Genomic DNA, 22,954 nt, shown 5'->3' with positions numbered 1-22,954 from the left:
CACTATTTTTTAAATTTAAAAAGCTAGAATAAAATGGACTCTTCTATATATCCATTCAAATTAAAATATGACTTTGTGCATAAAATATAACTATTCAAAACTATTGTTTTAGAGACAATACAACCTGCTTTCACTGTTTATGCACCAGTAAATAAATTGCCTTATTTCTCATTTTCTCCTACTTTGACTTTGTAGTCATGCCCTCATTACCATATTCAATTAATTAGTGCACAAAGGTAATATTCTAGTCCTCACAACTCATAAAGCTGCATTATTGACTCTTAATAAATAGGGCAGAATCATAATACCAGGTGAGCATTCAGAGATCAGAGGGAACAAAGCAGAGAACATCACACCTTTGTGAAAATACTAACACAAAAATGCATTACCTTTCCAAGAAGACCTTTTATAAGTGCACACACACAAAAGAATGAGATCAAATGAAAAAAATTTAAATAAGAAAGAGTACATTAAAATTAAATGTAAAAAACAATTACATTTATTTTTATCTCACCTTGACCTGACCTGAGTAGAATTAGAACAAAAGTATTTCTTTGAAAACTTTCCATCTCGCATTCTGGCAGAAACACAAGCATTAGTCTGGCTTTATAATGTCTATGTTTATTAACATTTGTACACTAGCAACAATAAACAGTTCAATCTGTGGTATTTTATGTGTGTTCAAATTTTTCTTAAATCCTTGTTGAATTCATTAAGGAGGGTTTCAGGGTTAGATAGCAAATATAAATGTGACTTAAGATTTTTGAATCTTATATCCTGTTCTACCTTGCCGGTACAGTCATTTTAGCATGCATGTTTGAAATAAAGTCTTTCTTAAAGACTAATTTTTAAGCAACACTTTACGTTTGATCTTTAAATATAGCCAAACTCCATTACCTGTAAGGCAGTATACATGATTCCCATAGCGTCGGCAGCTGTAGTGTGCTCAGCCAGAGCCTCAGTTTCAGTCATGCCGATTTCCGATTTCCCCCCTTTTCCTCTTAAGATCTACTTTTCAACACATTTCCTATACTGCTGCTAACTTGAATGAACCTCCTAATCTTGAATGAAATAATAGCAACATAGCTTCAGGTAATACAGGTACTTTGAAATGTCTCCTCACTGTATCCAATTATAGAATCTCTGGTTGTCTCATATTTTCATTCTAAAATGGGAAGCAAACTAGGGAAATTATGCAAATACCCCTCCTCCTTGTCTCTGCTGGGTTTTTGCCCTTTGTCTCAACTCTCCTAACCTCTCCTTTCCTGGCTCCAGGTATTATGTTGTTGCCAGCAGAACTTTTCTGCTTCCATGTCCCTTAATTTCCCACAAAATGTCCAAAGAAAGAAGGGAGGGAGGAAGGGAGAGAGAGAGAGAGAGAGAGAGAGAGAGAGAGAGAGAGAGAGAAAGGAAGAAAGAAAGAAAGAAAGAAAGAAAGAAAGAAAGAAAGAAAGAAAGAAAGAAAGAAAGAAAGAAAGGAAGAAAGGGACAGTCACAGAGAATTCACTGGTAAAATGGTCCAGAAATATAAGGAATAATATTGTGGAAATTACATGAAGGTTTTAGAGAGCATCAATACCTGACTCTTCCTTAAGACTATCATTTCCCTACCTTGTCCTCCGAAGGTGCAATCTTACTCTTTGCTTCTTTCCTACTCTTCAATCATCTCCGTCATCTTCTCTATATTTAAAATTATATTTTCTAAGATTCTTTTGACTTTAAAATTAGTACTTAAACTAACTTTCTGTTAGATTTTAGTTTCGACAAAATGTTCACCTTTTAAAATCATATTATGATGAATGAATTATTTCACTTGGCTCACATCTCAGATAACTCTATTTATTAGGGGTCAAATTCTCTTACCTGGACCAATTTTAGATGATGTGCTTGCTCATCATAAAGCAAGCCATCTGCCTTAGGGCAAAACTCTGTTGAATTTTAATTACATCATGTGTCTAGGGCAGTGGTCGGCAAACTCATCAGTCAACAGAGCCAAATATCAACAGTACAATGATTGAAATGTCTTTTGAGAGCCAAATTTTTTAAACTTAAACTATATGGGTAGGTACATTGTTATTAACTTAATTAGGGTACTCCTAAGGCTTAGGAAGAGCCACACTCAAGGGGCCAAAGAGCCGCATGTGGCTTGCGAGCCACAGTTTGCCGACCACAGTAGGGCATTATGTAAAATTTCAACATTATGTATGTATGAGTTCCATGTAGAAACGACAACTCATTAAAAACATATGACAGCCCTGACCAGGTAGCTCAGTTGGTTAGAGCATTGTCCCAAAGTTGTGGGGTCAATGCCTTATCAGGGCACACGTAAGAATCAACCAATGGAAACATAAATAAGTAGAACAATAAATCTTTTTCTTTCTTTCTTTTTCTCAAATTAATAAATATTTTTTTAAAAAGATGATGTTGTCTTAGTAGCTAGAATACACAAGCTTCTATTCAAGTAGAAACTGATTGGGGTTTTTCCTAGTTATTGGGAATTATTTAAAGAAAATTTGCTGAAGTGACCTAATGGTTTTTAGATGATCACAACTACTACAACTTGCATTTAATATTCCCACATTTTATTGACAAAACATGGATTTTCAGTTCATTTTAAATAAATCAGCATTTTTCTAATGTAAATAGAATAAGTTTGACTTTTTAAGTAATCATATCTTAACAAATACTGATAGATTTACTCATGTAGATTTTAAGAAAACAGAATTTTCAGGCCTATTAATTCTATGAAACTCAACATGAAATAATTGTTTAACAATGCATAATGAAACACATATTCCTCTAAAGAATATTTTGAAAATTCTATGCAATTTTTAACTTTTACTGGAAACATCACCATCAACTCACATTTAGAGGAGAGTCCAGAGTTAACCAACATGGAAATAAAAACACTAGTGATACATAAGAATATTGCAATTACTCTGATAATTTTGCCTAAAATTTACTATGATTACTTAAAAACAAAACAAAAAGCCAAAACCTCATGAGAGTCTGTAAAATTGGCATGGTTGAAATACAGATTAGTATGATACATTATTCAATTACTGTAAAAGTTAAGTTCTTTTCCAACATGTTGTTCTAAGTATATAACTTTACATGAAAGCAGTTCATTGCATAGAAAATAAGTTTCCTTATATTCAAGTTAGACTGAAGTAAAGCAGATTGGGGGTAGAATAATTCTTTAATCAGGGGATGATTCTTGTCTAGACAATTTAAAACTGATGAAGCTGTGAGTTTAAAATAGACATTTAAATGTCAAAAATGTCAATTCATATTTTAATTATTTGGTACTTAAAAGCTCAAGGCATATATGAAATCCCAGCATGTAAGTATAAGAATGCAACCTTGTGTAGCATCAATACATACCTCTAAGTACTTAGTCCTGTGCACATGGGGAGAGATTAAGTGGGAAGGTGGGAACTTCTTCTCATTGCTACTCTTTAATTTAAAATATTTGGAGAAAAGTTTAAGGAAATTTGTTACAATTTTTCTTATTTTCTCTGAATATCAGCCTGTGAAAGTGACATTTTGTTGTATGCAAGAACAGATCTTGTTTAAGAAACATTTCACTGTGATGTTCCCTCAGGCTAAGCAATCTCTCTATCAATCTATCTATCCTCTATCTATCTATCTATCTATCTATCTATCTATCTATCTATCTATCTATCTATTTATCTATCATCTATCTATAATCTATCTATCATCTATCTATCTCTTTGAATAGCTTGATAAATAGAGTTTCTGGCATATGCATTTAACTGCAACACATTAATAACTGCCCTCAATGGCACAGTATCATTATTTTTGCACCATTCTTTACTACATTAGTCCTTCAGTCATTTAAGATGTCCCTCACAGGTAAGGATTTTTAAAAAGTGGTCAAATGTTTCTGCTATATTCTTTTGAAAAGGTAGACTTTACATTAGAAAACTGTCAACTATTGGAAAAAAACTGCAACGGTATGATATTGGTTAGAAAACTTATACACAAACCTTCCTGCAAACAAACTTATTCTTTAATGATAGGATTATCTGGTTATGTTACTGATTGGGGTGACTGGCTGGGACCTCAGTTCTTTGTGTGGACGCAGCAAAGATTTTAAGGTCAATGCAAATGAAAGGAATAAAAGGAAAGCAAAGTGGGACTTATTGAAGATACACTCCAACAGAGGAGTGGGCCAGTTGAGAGAGATAAAGGCTCCCAAATACTGAGTTATATGGTTTAAATGAGGAATTTTTCATGGCAGACATGGGTCACAGGTTTGATTCTGAGTTGTGGGTTCACTCTCTGCTCCCTGTCAGGGCACATGTGAGAGGTGACCAATCCATGTGTCTCTCTCACATCAATGTCTCTCTCTCTCTCTCTCTCTCTCTCTCTCTCTCTCTCTCTCTCCCCCTCCCCATCTCCCCTGAACCCTTCTCTCTAAAATCAATAGAAAAGATATCCTCCAGTGAGGACTAACAAACAAATACAGATTTTCTGGGTGGAGACTTTCATTTGTATTCAGGGATGATTGACAGAAAAGGATTATATAACTACTAGGGGCCCGGTGCACAAATTTGTGTACCTTGAAAGGAACTGTGGGCTGTGAGGCTGCAGTGGGTACAGGGGCAGGTCTGGGCCCATCTTCCATGCCCTTGCCTGGCCCCTCCCACCGTGGCCCCCTGGTCCTCTGTCTGCCAGCAGCCCCATTCCTGCCGCCACCGCTCTCACTCACTGATGGCGCTGGCCCCGTTCGCACCCACTGATGGCGATTGGGGCCAGTGCCAGCAGTGGGTGTCAGCAGGGCCAGCATCATGAGCAGGTGTGAGTGGTAGCTGCCACCCCGATCACCCCTCAGGAGCAGTGGGAGGTAGAGAAGCCCTGAGGGGCAATCGGGGCTGGTAGTCACTGCTCGCACCTGCTGATGGCGCCAAGTGATTGGGGCCCAGCAGCAGGTGTGATCAGGGCTGGCACGGGCAGCAGGTGTGAGCGCCAGGCGCGACCACGGTGTGTGGGAGCAAAGAATTTTTAGTAACCACCAGAGGCTCGCCCTGATGACAGAGACCAGCTCTCAGCCTTGGTCTGGTGCCCTCACTCACCGGCTCTACCATTCCACAGTGGTCAACGCCCGCCATGTTCCGCACACGCCCCCTGGTGGTCAGCGGACGTCATAGCAACTGGTTATTCAGTTGTTCTGCTGTTTGGTCTATTTGCACATTATCCTTTTATTATATAGGATATTTCTTCTATGCATGCTCTTACGCATAATGCATACAGAAAAATCCATGCAGGGGGGCAAAACCACAATGAAAATTTTATTATAATTATTCCAGGCCTTTAGTAAGGTGGCAGTGAGGTCATGATATTTTCCTTTGAGCTTGTGCCAAGAACTGGCTGGTTCCAAACCTGCCCACTGGTGAACTGCTGGCTGTTGGGCCTTCCATGAATAGGCTGTCTGAAGGCAACGTTGGTGTGGCTCCTGTTAAGACCCCAAGGCAGGTCCCACCTCAGCCGTTCATGTCTAATTTCTTACTTGACAGCTGGAAGTCCTTTCATTACACTTGAGTTATCTCCTTTCTCACTATGTTCATTCTACTCACATATAAGCTTTCAATTCAGTTCAATATCATTTTGGTCTTCCTCTCATGAAAAAGAGAGAAATGTGAAGATTCTTTTCTTTCTGGCAAAGATAACTTTATTTTCCTTCAAACATTAGTGAAGAACTGGGGGACAAACAATTGCCTTAAAATCAACATACCTTTTATAGAAGAATACAGAATCATGTGTCAGTCTTCCAGATGGGTCAAACAAAAATCTCTGTCTGAAAAATTCATCCTTTTCTTCCTACATTGAGCAAAGTCATAAGAAGTGTTATAACCAGGGCCAAACTTAGAAGAGAATCACATCTTCTTTCTGAGTCCTGTTTCCATGCTACTGTCCTGTTTCTCTTCCTTGTTGTCTTTTCTCAATGGAAAGATGGGCCTCAATTTGATTGAAACCTTCGTGTGTTCTGCTTGACAGGTCTGTATTTAGATTCATGTGCCTCAGTTTTCTTTCATTATGATCAAGAGTGACTGTGATTCAATGTTAGATGAATTGAATAAAGATTATTTAGAGAATGATAGTTACATACCCAGAGTGACATAAATGTTACGAATTTCAAACAAGGCAAACAAAGGATATATGATAGTGACCCCTTTCCAAGACCTGCCCCCCCCAGTTAATGCCTGAAAATGCAAATAGTACTGAAATATATATTTGTACCATTTCACTTAAAGGAAGAATTTAGGGCTTCTATTTGTCATATAAAATTGCCACATCACTACTCTTGCACTTTGGGATCATTATTGAGTAAAATAAGGGGTATTAAACACAAGCACTGTGATACCTTGACAGTTGACCAGTAAATTAACACACAGGGAGCACATACAGTTTGGAGATGCTGGACAAAGGGATGATTCATGTCCTGCGTGGATATAGCAGGATCAGTGAGATTTCTTTACACTTAGCGTGGCCAGCAATTTAAAATTTATGAATTGCTTATTTATGTGATTTTCTATTTAATATATTTGAACTGTGGTTAATGCTGGGTAACTGAGACCAAAAAAAGTGAAACCATGAAGAAGGAGAGACTATTCTATACTATACCAAACTATACCTCAGATCCTGCCTTTGCTTTTCCTAACTGCTCACAGTTGAGTCAAAAAAGGAAACAGGCACCCTATGATTTTAACTCCCAGTCAGTGGAGAGCAAATCAGATTGAGGAAGAAAAAGCTTAAGTATTTTATCCTCTCTCTCCCACTTATTTAGTGGGTCTCACGTTTATATCTTAAAACCAGTTTAACAGTTGAATCCAGGGTAATCAAGACTGAATAACAATCAGATTATAGGCAGAGGCAGATCTCTGGAGACACTGAGTCTTTGCCTAATATCCTTCTGGGCAAGGGGTTAGAAAGCAGACCTCGGTACACATCCTAGTCCTGTCCAAAGGCACCCAGCCCCAACAGAGGGAAACACAAGCTGTGGATTGCTGATAGTTCCAAACAGGGTCCTTAGGGCCAGCCACAAACATCATCTGACACTGTCCTGCACTAGAGATTAGGAGTTGTAGCAGAACTTCCTAATTCATAGACACAAACCCAAATAGGCAGACAAAACGGGGAAACAAAAAACAAAAAAACAAAACAAGCCTCACATAAAAGGACAAGAAAATTATCCAGAAAAGCTAAATGAAATGGAGATAATAAATTTATCAAATATAGAGTTCAGAACAATTATTACAAGGATGCTCAACAGCATGAAAAAAGATATAGTAACTATGAAAAAAGAGCAATCAGAAATGAAGAATGACATAGCCCTCATAAAGAACACAGTAGAAGGAATACACAGCAGAGTAGGTCAAGCCAAGGATCAGATCAGCAAATTGGAAAATATGATAGAAAAATAATGACTCAATCAGAGAATTAAAAAAATAATTAAAAAAACAGGAGGACAGCTTAAGGGAGCTGTGGGACAACATGAAACATAACAATATTTGCATCATAAAAATGCCAGAAGGGAAAAATGTGAGCAAGGGATAGAGGATGTGTTTGAAGAAATAATGGCACAAAACTTCCCTAACTTGGTGAAGAATAAAGTCACACAAGTTCATAAACACAGAAAGTCCCAAGCAAGAAGAACCCAAAAATCCCACACTCAGACAAATCATAATTAAAATGTCAAAAATTAAAGACAAAGAGAAACTTATAGGGAGCAAGAGAAAAGCAATTTATTACCTACAAAGGAGCTCACATAAGGATATGAGCTGATTTCTCATCAGAAACTCTACAAGCCAGAAGGCAATGGCATAAAGTATTCAAGGTAATGAAAAGAAAGAATCTGAAACCAAGATTACTATATCCAGCAATGCTATCATTCAATACAGACGGTGAAATAAAGAGATTTGCAGACAAAAAACAAAAAGGCTAAAGGAGTTCATCACTGCCAAACCAGCACTGCAAAAAAATGCTCAAGGGACTGCTGTAATGAGAAGAAAGAGAGTGAAACATAGGCATAACAAATTAAAGTGGCAATATAAATGTAACTATCAATAATAAACTTAAATGTAAATGGATAAAATGCTCCAATCAAAACATAGGGTAGCTGAATGGATATAAAAACATGACCCAAATATATGCTGTCTACCAGAGAGCCACCTCAGAACAAAAGAACAAAAGAATGAATGTGAAGGTATAGAAAAAAAAATTTCCATATAAATGGAAATGAAAAAAAAACTGGGGTAGCAATACTCATATCTGACAAAAGACAGTTCAAAACGAGGGCCATCAAAAGAAACAATAAAGGTCACTATATATTACTAAAGAGATCAATCTGACAGAAGAAAATAGCACTAGTAAACATATATACACCTGATATAGGATCCCCTAAATATATTTTTAAAAAATTCTAGAGGACTTTAAGGGAGATATCGACAACAATACAGTCATAGTATGGGACAATGTGGATGAAATGGACAAATTCCTAGAAAACTATAATCTTCCAAAACTGAATCAGGAAGAATCAGAAAACCTGAACAGGCCAATAATAACAGATGAAATAGAAGCAGTAATCAAAAACTACCAGCAAACAAAAGCTTTGGTCCTGACTGCTTCATAAAAGAATTTTACCAAACATTCAAAGAAGCACTAACACATATCCTCCAGAAACTATTCCAAAGAAATCTATGAGGGCAGAAAACTTCCAAGCTCTTTTTATGAGTACAGAATTATCCTAATTTGAAAACTAGGCAAAGACACTGACAAAAAAGAGACTAACAGATCAATATCCCTGATGAACATTAGATGCTAAAATCATCAACAAAGTATTAGCAAATCAAATCCACCAATATATTAAAAAGATCATGCACCCTGACCAAGTGGGATTTTTTCCAGGGATGCAAGGCTGATGCAATATTTGCAAATCAATAAATGTGATACATCACATAAACAAATTGAAAGGCAAAAATAACATGATCATATTAATAGATGCAGAAAAAGCATTCGACAAAATCCAACACCCATTTTTGATAAAAACTCTCAGCAAAGTGGGAATAGTGGAATGGTATCTCAACATAATAAAGGCCACATATGACAAACCTACAGCAAACATCATACTCACTGGGCAAAAATTAAAACCATTTTCCCTAAGAAGAGGAACAAGACAGGAATGTCCACTCTTACCACTCTTATTCAACATAGTACTAGATGTCCTAGCCACAGCATTCAGACAAGAAGAGGAAATAAAAGGCATCCAAATTGGATAGGAGTTAGTTCAATTCTTACTATTCCTAGATGGCATGATGTTGAACATAGAAAACCCTAAAGACTCCATAAAAAACCCACTAGATTTAATAAATGAATTTGGCAATAAAGCAGAATGCAAAATTAACATTTTTATACACAAAATAAATTCTCAGAAAGAGAAACTAAAAAAAAGGAGAAAAGAAAATATAATCCCATTTACCATTGCAACAACAACAAAAAATTAAGATACTTAGGAATAAACTTAAGCAAGGAAATAAACTACTGAACATTGAAAAAATAGATAGAGGAAGTTAAACAAGTGGAAGGAAATACTGCATTCATGGATTGGTAGAATTATCATGAAAATGTCCATATTATCTGCCCTGACGGGTTTGGCTCAGTGGATAGAGCATCGGCCTTCGGACTCAAGGGTCCCAGGTTTGATTCCGGTCGAGGGCATGTACCTTGGTTGCGGGCACATCCCCAGTAGGGAGTGTGCTGATCGATGTTTCTAACTCTCTATCTCTCTCCCTTCCTCTCTGTAAAAAAATCAATAAAATATATATTTTTAAAAATCTCCATATTATCCAAAGCAGCCTATAGATTCAATGCAATCCCTATTAAAATACCAAGGGCATATTTCACAGATCTAGAACAAATACTCCAAACATTTATATTCAACCAGAAATGATACCAAATAGCCGAAGCAGTCTTGAGAAACAAGAAGAAAGTTGGAAGGATCGCAATACCAGACATTAAGTTATACTACAAAGCCACCTTAATCAAAACAGCCTCGACTGCCACAAGAACAGGCATAAAGATCAATGGAACAGAAAAGAGACCCCAGAAATCTACCCAAGCCATTATGCTCAATTAATATAGGCAAGAGTATACAATGGAGTCAAGACAGTCTCTTTAGTAAGTGGTGTTGGGAAAATTGGAGAGGTACATGCTAAAAAATGAAATTAGACAACCAACGTACACCATACCCAAGAACAAACTCAAAATGGATGAAAGACTTAAATGTGAGATGTGAAACTATAAAAATCCTATAAGAAACCATAGGCATCAAAATCTCAGACATCTCTCATAGCAATATGTTTGTGGATACCTCTCCTAAGGCAAGGGAAACTAAGGAGAAAATAAGCAAGTAAGACTACATCAAAATAAAAAGCTCCTGCACAGAAAAAGAAACCATCAGCAAAATGAAAAGGGAGCCCACTGTATGGGAGAATATATTTGACAATGATATATCTATTAAAGGGTTAACATCCAAAACATATAATTAAGCCATACAACTTAACAAAAGGAAGACAAATAATCCAATTTTAAAATGGGCTAAAGACCTAAATAAAACTTCTGCAAAGTGAACATACAGATAGCCAAGAGACATATGAAAAAATTCTTAGTCAGTGATCATCAGAAAGATGCAAATTAAAACAAAAATGAGGTATCACCTTACACCTGTCAGAGTGGCTAGTATCAACAAATCAACAAGTGTTGGCAAGGATGTGAAGAAAAGTGAACCCTATTATACTGCTGGTGAGAATGCAGACAGGTGTAACCATTATGGAAAACAGTATGGAGTTTCCTCAAAAAATTAAATATAGAACTGACATTTGACCCAATGATCCCACTTCTAGTAATATATCCTAGAAAACCAGAAACACCAATCAAAAAGAATGTATGCACCCCTATGTTCATAGCAAGGCAATTTGCAATAACTAAGATCTGGAAACAGCCTGAATGCCTATCAGTAGATGTGTAGATTAAAAAAAAAAAAGCTGTGGTACATTTACACTATGGAATACTATGCCAAAGTAAAAAAGAAAAATCTCTTACCCTTTGAGACAGCATGGAGGGACCTGGAGAGTAATATGCTAAGTGAAATAAGCCAGTCAGAGAATGAAAAATCTTACAGGATCTCACTCATATATGGAATCTAATGAACAAAATTAACTTGTGAATAAAATAGATCTAGAGTCATAGCAGCATGGAACAGACTGTTGAATCTCAGAGGGAAGACAGTGGTGCGTGGGTGGATGAGAATGGATCAACCAAAGAACTTGCATACATATATGCATAACCCACGGACACAGACAATAGCGTGGTGAAGGCCTGGGGCGGGGGCGGAGGTGTGCTAGAAGGGATCAATGGGGGAAAAAAGAGGGCATATATAATACTTTCAACAATAAAAATTAATTAAAAAAAACACACAGATGTTCAGAATTGGGTATCATTCTGGAAGAGGAAGAAGAAGGGTGGGCTAATAATATCAGTGCAGGCTTGTGTGTGTGCACCTGCAGCATGGAGGTGTGGAGAGAGGAAAGATGTGATCAAGAAAGAGAAGAGGAGGAAAAGCAGATGGAAAGTTGTTACATAAGAAAAAAAAAACAGTGTTAGAAATCACTGTCAGGCTTATGGTTCTAAGCCTGATCAGACCTAAATAAAACACTAGATAAAATTCTTAGACTATTTATTGTTAATCATTCAATAAGTATTTATCCAGCATGCTATATATTAACTAACTGGGGGTATATCAAGAAACAAAACAGTCAAAGAGAATCATTTACTTTGAGAGTTTACAATCTAGGCAGAGACTGATAATCACCACTAACAACACAAATAGTTAGCAATAACATCTTTACCAATAAGAATCTTGAAATGACAATGTGTATTTTGACTATAAGATCATTCTGGGAGCAGAGCATCAGATATAGTGGCAGATTGTGAGTCTAAATCAGGAGACCATGTATAAGTGAATAAGCTAACATACTAATGGACATATAGATAGGAGAGAGAGAGGGAATATGCTAATGATCTGTAAGACAAAAACAGTAGAACATGTAACAATTAATTGATTCATTGGTAACTAATTGATAATTTAAATCTCCTATTAGAATCCCACTTAAGTCTGTCAAACCTTTCCGAAATCCAGCACACATCTCAAAGGCACAGCTGCGTATCTAGGCCACTTCCCCAGCATCTGTCTTGTTGCAGGGATGTGAGGATAATGCCCAATCCTGAATCTCCCTCTCCCGGACTTACTTTGTATTTTTAATGTGCTGAACTCCGTGCCTCACTGCCAAGCATAGACTGTGACAAAAGTGCATTTTCAGTGTTCTTAACATCATAGGTTTCAATCTGAAGAAAATCCTTAGAAGACTGGAAAAGTGAGAATTATTAAAGTTATAACATTTATAGCTATATTATAACTATAATAATAATTTTGTGTTTAATTAATACTTCCTAAACACAAATATTTTAAATACCCACACTAATTTATTTGTTATTTAAATATATTTGTGGTTTGTTTTACGTATCATATCATTCAATAGTCAACTAAAATTTTAAGTGCCTAATTGTTGCAGGTGCAGGGAGAGAGGAGTTAACAAAAACAAAATCTCTGCCTTTATGGACTTATGTGCTAGTGAGAGAAGTCAATAATAAACAAACATACAACATCATCATCAAAAACAAGCACATATTGTGTTACAACAAAATATAAAATGAGGTTATAGAATAAGATGCAAGGGGTAATAATATGAACAGAGTATTCACAAAAAAGCTTATCTGGTAATTTCCATTTAAGAATAGACTTGAATGAAGGAGCCATGCAGGTATCTTGGAAGACTGCACTCCAGGACAAAAGTTTTGGTTCACGGCGTTATTAATGCCTCTAGAAAGGGCGCATACTGTACAGCATGCATGCCTCTACAATGGGTGCACTTCAAAGACTCTTTTTCTTTCTTAGTTTGCAAAAAATCTAGATCACCATGTAAATCATTTTTCTTAAAAGGAAAAATCTAGAAATTTTCATTTACAAAGTGAGTTCATAAAAGACAAATATATTTTCACTGTTGCATGTTAACTTTTAACATTGTAAAACTCCTGCAAAGTGTATTCCCATTTCTAAATACTTCGTGTGGAATGCTGAGGACACATATAGAAAATTACAAAAAAGGTAACATTATTAACAAGAGTATTGGGATACCCTTTCCCATCTTACAATTTCATGCACACATGTGCACTCACACACTCAGCTAAAAAATCAAACCATACTTTAAGACACTGTAAGAGTATAAAATGCTACACTAAGAGTTATATTATAAAAGCGTTTACTTTATTTTTTTGGCTCTGGGTCAATTATTTCTTTGCTCTACATGTAGTTCTTCATTACCTAGCTTAATTAACTGACGACTCAAAAAGTTAATTAACTTAATTTTATCTTATCAGATCTGTGGATCAGTAATTCATAAGGTAAGGATATAGGACAGAATGAAATTTATCTACCATAAATTTTTATTGTTAATTCTCATTAGTGGATATAAAATAGGAAACGAATGTGACTTGTTTTATAATATCTAGCATCAGGTTATATGTGAAACATTTTTTATTAAGTATCAGGTTTAGAAATACAACTATATCACACAAATGAAATCACTAGTGTCCACAGTATATTATTTTAGTAATTGTACTAAAGGCCCAGTGCACAAAATTCATGCATGGGGGGCAGGTCTCTCAGCCCGGCCTGCACCCTCTTGCAATCTGGGACATCCCTCTCGCAATCCAGGACCGCTGGCTCTTAAACGCTCGCCTGCCTGCCTCCTGCCTGATCGTCCCTAACCACTCTGCCTGCCTGCCTAAACACCCCTACCTGCTTGCCTGCCTGCCTCATTGCCCCTAACCACTCTGCCTGCCTGATCACCCCTAACTGCTCGCCTGCCTAACTGATCGCCCCTAAGTGCTCTCCTGCCTGTCTGATCACCCCTAACCTCCTCTGCCTGATCCACCGCCACTGCGGCTTCATACGGAAGGACGTCTGGAATGACATCTGGAAGGTCGTTCGGCTATCTGGTCTAATTAGCATATTACGCTTTTATTATTATAGATTATTAGTTGCATTTTTCGCAATGTATATGCCTTAGATATTATTCATACTGACATTTGTCATAATCATTGAGTTTTAAACCTGACATATTTTCTTCCGTTACAAATTTGTTAAAATTAATAACAATATGTAAAAATAATAGCCTCAGACAATGTTCTATGAGATTATTTTATCAGTAAACAATTCTAGCATCTAATTCATTAATTCTAATAGAACTTATTCCTCCTATAATGTTGATTTAACTAAATTTTCAACTATTGACTTATTTTCAAAAATTGATTAAGAGTATAAAGTACTCATATGGTATCTGATATGATCTTAATAGGGAGTAAAATTTCCCAAAATAAACAGAAGTCTTAATATAATTCTGAATGCAAACACAATGAGACATCAGATGCAGCTTTGGAGACAGGTCTAGGTTTAAATATTGGGTTGATTATTTTCTATGAGTATAAAAATTAAACAAGAATTTAATCTTTGAGTTCATGGTTTCTGTCTGTAAAATGGTGACCATTTTAATGATGTCATATGTACACTATAGGTAACATCAAATGTATATAATAGATATTCTTTAGGTAACGTTTTAATTTGATACTTTTATTTTTGCAGTTTAACACCTAGGTCATCATCAGTTCTCTATGAACCAAATATGATAAGATTCTTACTCAAGACATCAGCATATTCATAATGACAATAATAGAAACAACAATTTGTGCAAACATAGGCCCAATTTGTTAAATACTTGTTAAGCACTCATAAATACTTTCAGTTGGGATTTGCATATTGACAATTAAATACTGTTTTCAAAGAGCATGCCACCATGTAGATATGAATTGAGTTTAATTAAATAATGTTTTCAAAGAACATGCCACCATGTATATGTGAATTGGTAGAAGCAAAACTCAAAAATACTTTTATCTTATATCAAGCCTGTAGGTCTTGATATTTAGTCAAATTGTTTTTGCTGTGGATATGATATAATTTTAAATGAAACATTGAAATTATTTTCTTTTAATTAAACAAGAAAGCATACATTATGCAATGACAAATATATTTTGTTCATTGAGAGCTAACAATAGAATTCAAGTTTCCCCCACTACACTACAAGCTTTATCTTGGCATCTTTAATTTAGAAATAAATTCTGTCAAAATGGGCCAAGCTGTTCTAATAGACTCAATATCATCTGACAAACAATGCTCAGCACATCAGAACCATAAGGGAGCAAGACTTCCCAAGATCATGAGTACTTTGGCCATCTGTGTAGTATAAATTTTTGAGAATATTAAATCTCAAAAAAATAAATAATTTGCACAGACTTTTATGTGCTTGCATGTTTTAGATAGAGTTGAATATTATTTTATGAAACAGATATTTGGAAATTAATATTTTTGTAAAATCAGTTTTAGAATATAGCATCTTATTTCCCACCAGTTTTGTTGTATCACTTAATATGTGTTTCACTTGATATATATCTAAAATATCTTTGCAGATATCTGTAATACTTTCAACAATAAAAGAAAATAAAATATCTTTGCAAAAGCAATTTCTGAGTATAGGATATTATTTTTCTACTATGTTTTCTATCACTTTATATGTGTTAGAATTTTTTTAACTATACAAAACTCACATTTAAGAAATCTAAGTTTTGAATATATTTTGGATGTCAAAATGATAGTGATACTCAGAAGAATTTGAAACTAGAAATGTAAATGATGGGAAAGTATTTTGAGTTTTGTATCAATAGTAATTTAATATTCTAACGGAATAGCAACCATTATAAAAAATTCAAAACACTGGCCTTCCCAGCAGAGACAACCTCCTCTCCAGCAGAGACAATATGCCTCTCACTAAGGATCTCCTTCATCCATCTCCAGAAAAGAAGAGGAAGCACAGGAAGAAGTGCCTGGTGCAGAGCCCCAATTCCTACCTCATGGATGTGAAATCACTGCAGTCTTTAGCCATGCACAAACCGAAGTTTTGTGTGTTGTTTGCTGCATTGTCCTCTGTCAGCCAGCAGGTGGAAAAGCAAGGCTTCCAGATGATGCTCTTCAAGAGGAAGTAACACTAAAAGAATCTCCAATAAAGATGAATGTGGAACTACCCCAATAAACACATTTTGGATACCAAAAAAAGAACTCAAAATAAGAAATTGGCTTCAAATTTGCATGTAGTAAAAACTTTTCTTGTATAGATGCTATAGGAAATAATATATTAAATCTAATACTAATAAACAGTAAATAGGTTTTAGTCACTGCTTTAAATTAATTACATTTTTTAATCTCTATAATAAGACTTCAGGTTTGTTACTCAATTTTTAAGCAAAAAGTTGTTTTTAAAAAATTATAGCAAAATTGATGGAAAGGTTAAATAATTTCTCCATAGTTATAATGTTGATACGTGGTAAAAATCACCTCAAACCTGATCTACGTGAACCCAAAACTCATGGTCTTCACTACTACATTCTGATTCCTACAAAATAGTGGAAGCTCCTGATTTTTAGAAATGGAAAAAAATTTCAGAGTTGAGTACAAATAATCTTATATAATAAAAGCCTAGGTGGTGTCACAACCTTGACATCACCACAAGATGGCCGCCACAAGATGGCCACCTCAAAATGGCCACCACAAGATGGCCAGCAGTGGAGGGCAGTTGTGGGTGATCAGGCCGGCAGGGGAGGGCAGCCGGGGGCGAGATCAGGTTGGCAGGGGAGCAGTTAGGGGGCGATGAGGCTGGCAGGCAGAAGCGGTTAGGGGCAATCAGGCAGGCAGGCAGGCAGGCGAGTGGTTAGTAGCTAGCAGTCCTGGATTGTGAGAGAGATGTCCCACAGGGATGGGGACTACACTGGCAGTCGGACATCCCCCAAGGGGTCCCAGATTGGAGAGGGTGCAGCCTGGGCTGAGAGACAACCCCACTGTGCACGAATTTCATGCACTGGACCTCTAGTCTATAATAATAAAAAGCCAAAAGTGTGACAACAAAATGACCGATGATCAGTCGCCACTGGGCCAGTCCCTATCCTCCCACCACCAGCGGTGCAGCAGAGCCCATGCCAGGCAGAGGCAGGAGAGGCACATTCCACACCCACCAGGTTCTCAGACCCCACATGCCAGCGTCGAGGCCACAGATGCCAGCTCTTTGTTATCTGCCACAACTTCACAGTCCTGGCACTGCCTGCCACTCAGACACCCAAGCCAGGGACTCACTTCAGAGCAGGCCCAGATGCTCCTTTCCGCCCCCAAGGGTCAGGCAGTCTCACACCAGAAGCTTCCCTGTGCCTCCCTTCCCTGTCTTTGCCTATGGGACCCCACCCCTGACGTGTGTTCCTCAGGGTTGCTGCCATCTTAGGAAGGTTGGTGCCCGGCTGACTGCCAAGGCCTCAGGCAATAGATGCCCGGGGGGCACCATGACAAAGAGGTCGTGGAGGGTCAAGACACTACCTTTGGTTGAAGCAGGTGCTGTGGGAGCAAAGGGATCAAAAGAAATGGTTATGTCCAACAGCCATCTAGCTCCACATGTGGTGTGCGAATTAGTCATTGTTAGAGCTGAATTTAGTACTGGTGTGCCCCATTTTAAGCAGATCCCCCAAATAGACTTACCATGTTGATAATTCACTTTACTACAGAAAGAATGCACAAAGATTCTTGAAATAAGCAAAATATTTTGCACCTCACAGTATGAAACATTTACGCATCATTAAAAATAATCTCTATGAGTAAAGGGAGTTGATATTAGCAAAATCTATTATACCCAATTCAAATTGTCATTCAGAAATGCATCTACTATGTAAAATCAAAGTATGGGATCTAGGGTTTGGAAGAAGCAACTTTACTCCGCTCTACCTGCTCATCCCCTCAGCCTTATGCTTTGCACAAAAGTCTCAATAAAGAGGTGGAGCAGAAGAAAAGCAATGCCTCATGGCACTGAAATTTATCTGTTTCTTCAACAAATATTTATAAGAGTTGTATTAACTTTGTGCCTGTATTATAGAAACACAATACAGCTCTATCCCTATCTTCAAAGGGCTTAAAGTCTCTGTGAGTTAGTAAGATAATAAACCCGTAAACAGCCAAAGAAGGAGCAGGTTCCAATACAATCTACATTAATAAAAGAGAAACATGCAAATTAACCATCACTCCGTCACTCCGCAACTCCGCTACACCCACCAGCCAATCAGAGCGACTATGCAAATTAACCCAACAAAGATGGTGGTTAATTTGCATACACAGGCATGGAGCGAAGACTGAAGATGACTGAAGATGGTGGGGCCACAGAGCTGGAGCAAGCAGGAGGCTTGGGTTGCTCCTGGCGAAGGAGGAAGCCAAGCTTCCCGCCGGCCCTGGACTCCGCTCAAGGAGGGGCTGGGGGCCTGGGTCACCGGGTCAGCCCAGGCTTCCAGCTCCAGTGACCCAGGCCTCCAGCCCGCCCTGGGCTCCACTCAAGGGGGGGCTGGGGGCCTGGGCTCCTCTCAAGGAGCTGGGGGAAAAAAAGGAGGGCCTGGGAGCAGCCAGAGTGGAGAAGCCAAGCCTCGCTGCTGCGGCCGGACCAAAGGCCTGGGTCCTGGGTGCCGGAGGAAAACCTGTGCCAACAGCCAGGGGAAGGAAGGCCTATTGCGCAAAACTTTGTGCAATGGGCCACTAGTTCTTATTATAAAAATTACTGAGTAAAAAGCTGTTCTCACTCTCCCTCTAGAACAAGAATTGAAAGGAGCAAATAAATATAATGAGTGAATCCAAACTCCTTTGGGGACCCCAACCCTCAGGGACTAACACAGGTTTTGTGAGGCCTAAAGTTTACTGAACCTGAAGAACTAATTTTGGGAGGGGGTGTAATAAGGTACAAAAATGACTTTATTTAGAATAAGAAAATAAAATACAAATAATTATAGGCTTGAGGAATCTGTCCCTTTCTCTTTTAAATCATTTCAGGAAGGTTATCCAAAATGCTGCTGGTTGAAACTTGCTTGCTCTCTCCCCCAGAACAAATCCAGCCCTCACAGGGGCTCTGAAGCTTCCTTAGCTTTGCCATTAAAAAAAATAAAAAATAAATAAATAATTAAAAATAATCCAGCCCTCACAGGGGCTCTGAAGCTTTCTTAGCTTTACCATAAAAGTAAAAAAAATAAAATAACATTTCAACAACACTCCTTTCTGGACAAAATTCTTTCTTTTTAAATTTTTTTATTTTTATCAAAGTAGTAAATACATACTTCATAATGTATCTTTTTTTTTCCTTAATAGGTGTGTACTGTAGTGGTATATCATTGTTGTTTCTATTCTATTGTTGCCACTATTTATAGATGTCTCCAATTTCTCCCCCTTTACCCTCCTCCACCCAGCCCCCGCACCTCTGACCATCACCACACTTTTTTCTATGTCCATCCTCCTCCCCTCTGACCTCTGTCAGTCCCTCCCATACTATATAATAAAAGGCTAATATGCAAATTGACCAAACGGTGGAAAAACCAATCGCTATGATGCACACTGACCACCGGGGGGCCAGACGCTCAATGCAGGAGCTGCCCCCTGGTGGTCAATGCGCTCCCACAGGGGGAGCTCTGCTCAGCCACAAGCCAGGCTGATGGCTGCCAGTACAGGGGGAGCACCACTCAGCCAGAAGCACTGAGCTGGGCTCATGGCTGGTGAGTGCAGCAGCGGTGGTGGGAGCCTCTCTCGCCTCTGCAGCAGCACTAAGGATGTCTGACTGCCAGCTTAGGCCCGCTCCCCCCAGAGAGCGGGGCTAAGCTGGCAGTCGGACATTCCCCAAGGGCTGCTGGAGTTCAAGAGGGCACAGGCTGGGTTGAGGGACACCGTGAGTGCACGAATTTTGTGCACTGGGCCTCTAGTAATAATATTGTAAGAAAACTTGAAAGGATAAGAAATAGGGTTAACTTTAATATGTAGTTCAACTAAACAAAAATAAACCTAATTTGTACAGAATATTGGCAGGAGGATTATATGGGAATTTCAAACATATTATGCATGAAGGTCCAGCATGTTCAGATATTTATTTAAAATGTTGTGTTGCAAAGACTTTTAGCCAAGGTTTTATAACTTTTCATGAAGAACTTATAAGGAATATTAAACTTTACAGATATCTGTGTATTAACCTAAGTGTATGTATTTCAGAAGGACTTTTTCATTGTATACATATCCAATAATTAGGGGATTCTGATATAAAATTTCAGTTCTCACCAATAAACTGGTGGGACACTTTATTCAAGAATAGATAAAAGAATTGTATCTTCCTTGCCTTAAATTGTCTTTCCATCAAGTTCTGAGGTAGAAGGTATGGTTTATTTTTAGAAAAATAAGAACAAAAACAAAATATTTGAAAAATGAAACTTGTCTACATCTTTCCTAGGAATTGCTGCAGATGAGCTTCTAAGTGGAGGAAAAAGTTGATATACCACATATGTCATGCACTGTTTATAATGTCAGCATTCAGGCTGCCTTCCAAACTAGGTTTATTTTAGGATATTTAGATTCATAGTACAAAAATATAGTACATGTTTTGCAAAGATTATTAACATTCATAGGGATGCTGGAATGATATAAACACAAGAATTCTTTCATCAAAACATGTACTAGTACATTACTTAGTCTTCCCATACCAGTTAGGTTCCAGGTTTGAGGGATCCAATAAAAAATGAAATAATTGTCATGCCTTCAACTTACTTATAATTTATAGAGTTTTAATTTTAAGATAAATATAATTTAAGATAATAAATTCACTTTTTAAAATTAGCAGCAGCTTATGGAGCAATTCAGATATAAGGTAAACTTTGAAATAAAGACAGAACTTGAATATTTAGAAGAATTATAAATTATCCTGGACACATGCAAAGTCGTGGAAAGAGGAAGAAGACCATGGTATTGTTGAAAGTGAAGTATTGGTAAAAAAGGGGCATCAATTTATTTTCTAATATATAAAAAATGATTCTCAAACTTACTTCACTTGTGATATTGAAAATATAAAATTAATTTAACCAAATAAATATTCCTGGAAAACTACTTTGAAATCGTAGGTATTTACTAGAAGCTGAACTTCTTTCTCCCAAAGGACTACATATTGCAGAAAATAGTAAAATAATATAAGCTCAGAATGTGGAGGGCATCTGCAATACTGGCCAGGACTTCCCTCTAAAATAAACAAACAAACAATCAAACAAACAATACAAGTTGTTGAGATGTGATAATTAAGACAATCAGTCTGATAATCACATTCCAAATGTGTTGAAGCAGAATATTTGGTTTTCTGACTATAGATTCTGGAATGATAGTAAAATACATTGGGATATATCTCAGTAGAACTTTTAAAAAGAGAATTATGAAACAGCAGGACAGCAAGAGTTAACAATGCAAAAATATTTGTGTTATACATTGAAATCAATTTATAGTTTTAGATTTATGGATTTATATTTATTGTGATATATAATATGTTTTAAAGATATAATAATCTTATTTTAATATTTATTTGAGACTAATATTTAAAATTATTTTCATATTTTATAATTATTTAAACTCTCAGATTATGGGATGCATTACATTCATAATAAACTAAATCCAGGCAGTTTTCTTTTCCCATCAAGCTTAAGATAATTTCCTCAAGGATGACTTTCTAATCTCAAAATGTAAATGAAAGTTGGAGAAGAAAATTATTAAGAAGTAAAATCCAAGAAGACAAAATGTTGAAGAAATACAACAGTGACTTGTATTATTAGGAATAACTATTGGCTTACTTTTATAGTAAGTGGTGAGTTGCAATCATTCACCAACATTCATTTGGCTGGGTTTCCATTTGCAACACTGTGAACAGGTGCTGTAACTGCAATCAATGCTGCTATAGCAAAGACAAAAGCATAGACATTTAGATGTGAGAATGGAATATTATTGTATTTGCAGTACAAAATACTAAGTACAAATATTGCCTATGTCAATTTTGGCAAACCATTTATATTCTTTTAAAATTATTTTCTTTCTCAAGATTTTTTGCCATTATTTGGGTCTTTTTAGGTTCCAAATACATTTTTGAAGAATTTGTTCTAGATCTGTGGAATATGCCATTGGTATTTTAATAGGGATTCTGTTGAATCTATAGATTGTTTTGGGTTGTATGAACATTTTAATGATGTTAATTCATCCAATCAATGAGCATGGTATGTTATTACATTTGTTTGTATCTTCCTTATTTCATTTTTCAATGTCCTATAGCTTTTTGAATCCAGGTCTTTTATCTCCTTGGCTAAGTTTATTCTGATGTATCTTTTTGTTATTGTTGTTGTTAAACAATGGTTAATGGGATTATTATTTTTTTATAGTTTCCCTTTCTGAGAGTTCATTATATATATGGTGGCCAGATTATTATGACCACCTGACGTTTGTAGGCAAATTAGCTATAATTTTGCGCTGAAGTTGCTAGAGGGCCAGACCATTATAAACAGGGAAGCAGGTTGTTTACCATGACAGAAGTGATTTTTTCCTGAAGATATGGGTAAACATGATTTAACAGCCTTTGAACGTGGGATATATTTGACCGTGAGTGGCCAGATTATTATGACCACCCCATCAGTACTTCGTTGGGCCACCTTTTGCCTTCAATACTGCGGCGATTCTTCTTGGCATTGACTCCAAGAGATGTTGAAAGGTGATGCGAGGGATCTGACACCATGCCTGATGAACAGCACTATCCAGATCTGTGAGATTTGATGGTTGTGGAACCAGCTGCCTGATGGCTCTTTTAACTTCCTCCCACAAATGCTAAATTGGATTGAGATCTAGTGA

General features: G+C 36.9%; 1 pseudogene; it reads left to right on the top strand.

The window, feature by feature from the left end:
- The first annotated feature begins 16,011 nt into the window (after positions 1-16,011).
- Positions 16,012-18,486, top strand: LOC102246402 (annotated as a pseudogene).
- Positions 18,487-22,954: the final 4,468 nt, after the last annotated feature.

The sequence above is a fragment of the Myotis brandtii genome, unplaced genomic scaffold, assembly GCF_000412655.1.
Source record: "Myotis brandtii unplaced genomic scaffold, ASM41265v1 scaffold159, whole genome shotgun sequence".
NCBI classification, from domain to species: Eukaryota; Metazoa; Chordata; class Mammalia; order Chiroptera; family Vespertilionidae; genus Myotis; species Myotis brandtii.
The sequence above is the reverse complement of the archived record's forward strand: the minus strand, read 5'-3'. Positions and strand labels throughout refer to the sequence as shown.